This window comes from Gossypium arboreum, chromosome 7, assembly GCF_025698485.1.
Source record: "Gossypium arboreum isolate Shixiya-1 chromosome 7, ASM2569848v2, whole genome shotgun sequence".
Taxonomy (NCBI): domain Eukaryota; kingdom Viridiplantae; phylum Streptophyta; class Magnoliopsida; order Malvales; family Malvaceae; genus Gossypium; species Gossypium arboreum.
In genome coordinates this window covers 46,911,704-46,918,150 of record NC_069076.1, presented here as the reverse complement: position 1 = coordinate 46,918,150, position 6,447 = coordinate 46,911,704, and the positions used below count along the sequence as shown (strand labels likewise).

At 35.6% G+C, this 6,447-nt stretch overlaps 1 long non-coding RNA gene across 1 annotated transcript; it reads right to left on the bottom strand.

The window, feature by feature from the left end:
* Positions 1-3,105: 3,105 nt before the first annotated feature.
* Positions 3,106-4,527, bottom strand: LOC128295312 (uncharacterized). Its single transcript, XR_008285671.1, has 2 exons — positions 4,482-4,527; positions 3,106-3,297 (listed from the first exon to the last, which is right to left on the bottom strand). It is a non-coding gene; the product is annotated as an uncharacterized LOC128295312 (long non-coding RNA).
* Between the last annotated feature and the right edge of the window lie 1,920 nt (positions 4,528-6,447).

Sequence of the window (6,447 nt, the reverse complement as noted above, 5' to 3'; positions counted from 1 at the left end):
GGGTAGAAATAGTAGCAGGCATACTTCCTACTGCTCTTTGAAGAGCTTCAACAATCATTCTAAATATTTCTGTATTATCCCTTCCAGTAATTGATGGTTGGTTACCTACAGGATTTACATTTGGGGTTGCAGATTCAGATTCATTTACATCATGTGATTTATCTCTACTGTACACTTCCTAATCGGTACCCTCGATACTTCCGTCAGACATCTTTTATTCACTATAAAACAGAGTTAATTTATTAGTATATAAATCAACATCCAATCCTAACTCAAAGTTAACATAATAATGGAATGTACCTTTGACTCAATTTCGTGCTCGATTTAGCCTTAGAATTGACTAAACCTGAGTAGCTCTGATACCACTAAATGTAACACCCACTAACCCCAAATCATCATCGGAATAGGGCTACAAGGCATTACCGGACTTATACACTAGCATTTATACAAAACTGAGTCATAAACTTTACATTTCAAATCAATATTCATCAAATTTCATCATAAAGTCCCTAATATGAGCCTATGGGGCCCAATATATGTTTTAGAAGTGATTCAAGACTAAACTGGCAACTTTAGAATTTTTTCCTTGAAGATAGGGGCACACGCCCGTGTGGCCTAGGACATGCCCGTGTGCCTTGGGACATGGCCGTGGGGCAAGGCCATGGGCAGGTTTGACTTGCACACACGACCGTAGGAACAGCCTATGTGACATAAACAGAGAGCCACACGGCCTGAGCACACGCCCATGTGACTTGGCCGCGTGAAAACATTATTTTTGACCATTTTTAAGCTATTTTCACATGCTAAATACATCTAATTCATATCCAAACATTTACTAATAGTTCTTAAATCAAATATCATTCATTATACCATTCAAACTTAGAAAATATTCAATCATTCACTTCAACACCTCTTAAGGATTATATACCACAATTCATCAAAATTATATTACATTTTCATACTAGTCAAACTCATGTAAGTTTAACTTGCAAAGGATGCATATTTCATACCATGCTTCAACAACTTTCATGTTTATTCACTATCATGTACAAAATAACACCTTAACAACCTAGGTACATGCCATTTTACCAAAAGAAAAGTATTCACCACTTTGAGTCTGGGATTGGCTTGGATGCTGAGTCCTTAGCTTTCTTTAGTACCTAGTCCTGCGCACGGAAACATACCGTACACTGAGTATACATTCAGTGGTATTTCTATAAACTAATACTTAAAACAATAATAAGCTATGTATATACATTGTAACTTAAACTTTTTATTTCATAATTTTAGTAGCTTCATCACTTATTTTTAACTTATAGCTCTTAAATGTAATTAAACAATTCTTCATATACATTTCATATCATTCAATATCTTTCAAAAATTGTATAACAGTCACAGTCACAGTCATGTAATTAATAGCAGTCAATCTTTAGTACTTTCATATACCCCTATTAACATAACTCGGACCTGGACGGATACACGGATCCAACCCACACACCGGGAATAATATATAGTGTTTCATCGGCCGAAACCGGAATACACCGTAGGGTAACAGTAACAGTAATAGTAACAGTCATAGTCAGGTACAAAATACCTCTTCTGAACAAATCTGAAATAGTAACAGTAGTCGACACATATAGTGTCTCATCGACACACAGTCGGAATATCCCTGAACACTTCCAATCCTATGGCATGCCAATTATATCCTTCTAGTCCGACACTGTTAATGCGGTATTCAAATCATTTCATTTTGATTCAGAAACAGTAACAATTTTTTTCATCATTTCATTTATCATTCATGCTAACAATTAAAAATAGTAATTACTTTTATTAAATCATTAAGCATAGTTTATATAAATACAAACCGATATTCTCGGGTTTATTCGATATCCTTGTTCACTTTCTTCTTTCCCTTTTCGATGACATTTCTGGTGCTACATTGGCTACATAAAATTTAACATTTAAAATTATCAATATATGTTATTTAATAACACACTCTTTAATATCCATGTAACTTTTACTATATTTCCTATTAGGTCTTACCATCATAATCATTCTTGTCTTCAAATAATCTTATAAATTTCATTTTGTACCTACTTTAAACAAGTTTCAACTCTTAATATTCAATATAAAAATCAATTCTACAATTTAAACAATCTAATCCTCACTATAACAAAACTTATATCTATCTTTACAAATCAATCATTTTCCCACATTTAACTTGAATTTCTATCAACTAAACTAATAATTCATCAATTCATACAACTTAATCAACATCTAAAAATTCATTAAGTTTCTAAATTTCAACATAACTCAAATAATATTTCTTCTTAGGATTCCATAAGCACCAAAATTACAAGAAAATGGACTAAATTGACTTACCACTTGAACTTCAAACATCAAAACCCTATTTTTCCTTTCTTTTTCTTTCTCTTTTTCTTTCTTTCTTTCCCTGCTCTGTTTCATCCCTTTCTCCTTTCGTTTTCTTTATGTTTTATTTCTTTTATTTTCTTTATTCTTTTATTATTATAACATATATATTATTATATTATTAAATTATTATAATTATTATTTCTTATTTAATAAGTAAATATATATTTATACATACATTTGTACCAATTAAAATAATACAAATGTATTCATTCCTATCACACACTTGTCTCCTAAGGCTTATTTGCTAATTTAGTCCCTTGACTTTTATATAGTTTATAATTAAACTTTTACCCTTTATGTAACACCCCAAACCCGGCCCAGACGTTATGGCCGAATCTGACGTGCCACATTGGAGTTGAAAACCCACGTTCGTTTTAGTGTTTTAAAACCATATATTTTGTTGAGTTAACAAAGTGTATGGAAGTCGGGCACCGGTAGGTATCCGAGACAGAGGAGGTGAGCCATGAAGGTCGCTAAGTACCAAGCTCTTTGATTGGATCCAATCCTAGACATGCCCACAACCATAGCCACACTTTGTTATATCGAGTTTAAATTTGTTTAAGTGGACGTCTTTGATAAATCGATTAATCGTGGTGTTGAGATATTTTGAAAACAAGTATCGCTTTGAAAACACGTCCTAAGTCTAGCCCATTTGAACAATTATCAACCAGGTTTGAAGTTATTAAAAATAAAATAATCCCGAGAATAAATAAAAGAAAAGTTAAAAATGGCCTTATTACAACCCAAAAATAAATAATAAATAAAGGAAATTAAATGAAAACCAAAGCTTATTTAAAGGTCCAAAAGCGATCACCGTGGCCACTCTGAATCCCCTCCGGCCCAAGTCCCCATATCAAGGCTCACCTGCAAGGTTAAGGAAAGGGGTGAGTTTGGAAACTCAGTGTGCAACAAGCCCTTTCGAGCCCAAAACAATAGCACTGTTGGGTCTAAGCCCAAATCCAATCTCAATCATGCATCGGGTCAGTAGCCCTTTTCATATTTCATATTTCATAATCTTGGGCAAGCCTTTTCATAGTTCATATTATTGGGCAAGCCTTTATCAGAAACGGTATGGCCCTTAGGCCCATTTCAATGTCACATATAATTTCAATGAAAGAATGCAACCCATTTGGGAGACTACTCAACCTACCATCCGCTACTCTCCACCCGTACCAACCAACACACCATGTGGGGATTAACTCGACCCACCCCGCCAAACTCTCCATGGGCAAAGATAGTCTTTATCATATAACCGAGGCCTAGCCTCTTTTTAATAATCGGGCAAAAGCCCTTTCAATAATCGGGCATAAGCCCTTTTATAACTGGGGCATAAGCCCTTTTGATAACTAGGGCATAAGCCCTTTTTTCACTTCCTCCATCCATATAAAAACCCAACCCAATGCATTTATGATTACCTCATGTGCATATCATACATATCATGTGCATATCATACATTTCATGTGCATATCATACATACCATATTTATCAAAATCCCATGTATTAAAATCATACATAAACCCTAGGGGTATAATGGTCATTTTTACCTAAGGGCAAAACGGTCATTTTCATATTATAAGGGTAATCTCGTAATTTTACCAAAAATTAGGGTTTCCATGTTCATTAATGATTACTAACAATCCATGGGTGCAAACCGTGATTCTGGCCCATTTTTAGCGAAATCGAGTTATTGGGCCTAAAACCCCTAATGGGCCCTACTTAGCCAATTTCGTCATCTAGACCCATTTAGCCTATATCCACAACAGTATTAATAGTCTTAACATGCAATTTAACAGATTTCCGTTTTCTACCAATTTTACCCAAATGGGCCCGAAAGCCTATTGGGCCCTATTGCAGCCCCTCGAGGCCCAACTTACCGTGAATGCCAAAAATCACATTCTTACCGTTTCCAATGTTTCTGATCATCATCTCAACGAATCTAACTAGCTAATGAGCGTTAAACTGCTCACGAGTCCTCGAAATGCCGAATTTGGCATTTCGACTTTTCGGCATTTATCGCTTTAAGCTTATGAAAAGGGTTCGTTACACACCTGATTTGCGATATTCCTTGACGAGATCTCCTATGCGATTTCTCCTATAATCAACCACTTATAGATTAGACCATGTTAATATTAAACCAAATCGAAAACTACCTATTATCATCACTTACACATTCGCCACCATCCACAATGGCCCTTGGGTTCATACCTTTGCAAGTTGATGACTAGATTTAGTCACTCCGATGATCCAAGCTTTTCACACACTCCTCGATCGGTAGCCTTTAATCCTCACTAGCACCAACAAACCAAATAACACCAAAACCCTTTTAGCCTTAGTCGACGAGAGGGTTTTCACTTTTCTTAAACCACAAGATACAAATGGAAAGAAGGTTCAATACTTACCAAGAGATCTACTCGTTGAAGAACGTTCCAAATACCTTCCTACCCTATATCCGTTGTGAATCCAACTTAAACGTGCGTGAAAATAGATCTAAATATTAATTCCGAATCACTAAAATATGAAGCTTTCGCTTTTCATCAAATATTAATCTAAGCTATTACGAGGTTAGTACACACATTACGGGTTGAAGTTGAAACGTTTCCAAAATCAATCGCCTCGATAACCACCACATCACTCAAACTTAACTATTCCAATATCAATATATGTAAATCCTAAGCACATCACCATAATGAAACATAAGGCATATTCGTCATTTTACCATACGAGGGTATTACGGTCACTTTACCCTCTGAGGGCTTTACGGTCTTTTTACCTAATAGGGTATTTTAGTCATTTCATCCTACAAGGGTGTTTTGGTAAATCTACAAACCAAGGGTATTTCAGTAATTTTGTAAACCAATGGTATTTCTATAATTTTAGAAAGTCAAGGGTATTTACGTAACTTTGTAAATCGAGGTATTTTGGTAATTTTACAAATTGAGGGTATTTCGGTAATTTCACAAACCAAGGGTATTTTGATAATTTTACAAACTAGGGTATTTTGGTAATTTTACAAACTAAGGGTATTTTAGTAATTTTGTAAATCGAGGTAAAACAATGAATTCAGAAATCAAGGGTAAAATAGTAATTCTATAAATCGAGGTAAAACGTAATTCTATAAATCGAGGGTAAAACAGTAATTACGTAAGTCGAGGGTAAAACGATAATTATGTAAATTAGGGGTAAAACAGTAATTATGTAAATCGGGGGTAAAACGATAATTCTGTAAATCGGGGGTACTTTGGTAATTTTACAAGTCGAAGGTATTTCAATAATTTTACAAATCGAGGGTATTTTAGTATTTTTACAAACTAAGGGTATTTCGGTAATTTTAGTAAACTAAAGTATTCTAAACATGGATAACGATACTAATGGCTCTAAAGCCCATTCTCATTAAATGGGCCCACACGCTCGTGTGGCCCTTTTAGCCCAAATCTAGCCATAAATATTAGATTCACCTAGCCTAGTCCAATATTTACTACACAATCAAACAACTTATCCAATTGGGCCCGTAGGCCCATTGGGCCCATATGGCCCCTTTCGCCCATCGCGCCCAAGTAGCCATCCAACAACAAGAGTAGTGATAAATACACACCGATAGGAGACTGGAGTTAATCCACGCTCGAGCACTCTTAGCCGACGCCCAACCCAAACGAGCACGCCATACAATGAAAGGGATCGACCAAGAAAGGTACATTTACTCCTTCATGGTTCCTCTATTTAAAGCCACTTCACAACCACTTTTATATTAGCTTCCGATGTGGGATCCTCCAACATTAGAGTTTAAAGTCAACACCAACTCTTGCCGCCTGTTAGCAAAATAAATGCTCTTTGCTTGCCATGGGATTCAACCATGCCTCCCCTTAAATGCTCCACATGCTACTTGCCACTAAGCCACAAGGCTTTTTGTGTCATATTTTATCCCCAATTAATTATAAGGTCTAAAGGCCAAAGTCCGTGTTCCTTTAAAAAAAACAAAATAAATTGCAAGAGCCAAGGCTTGAACCAGTGCTCCCA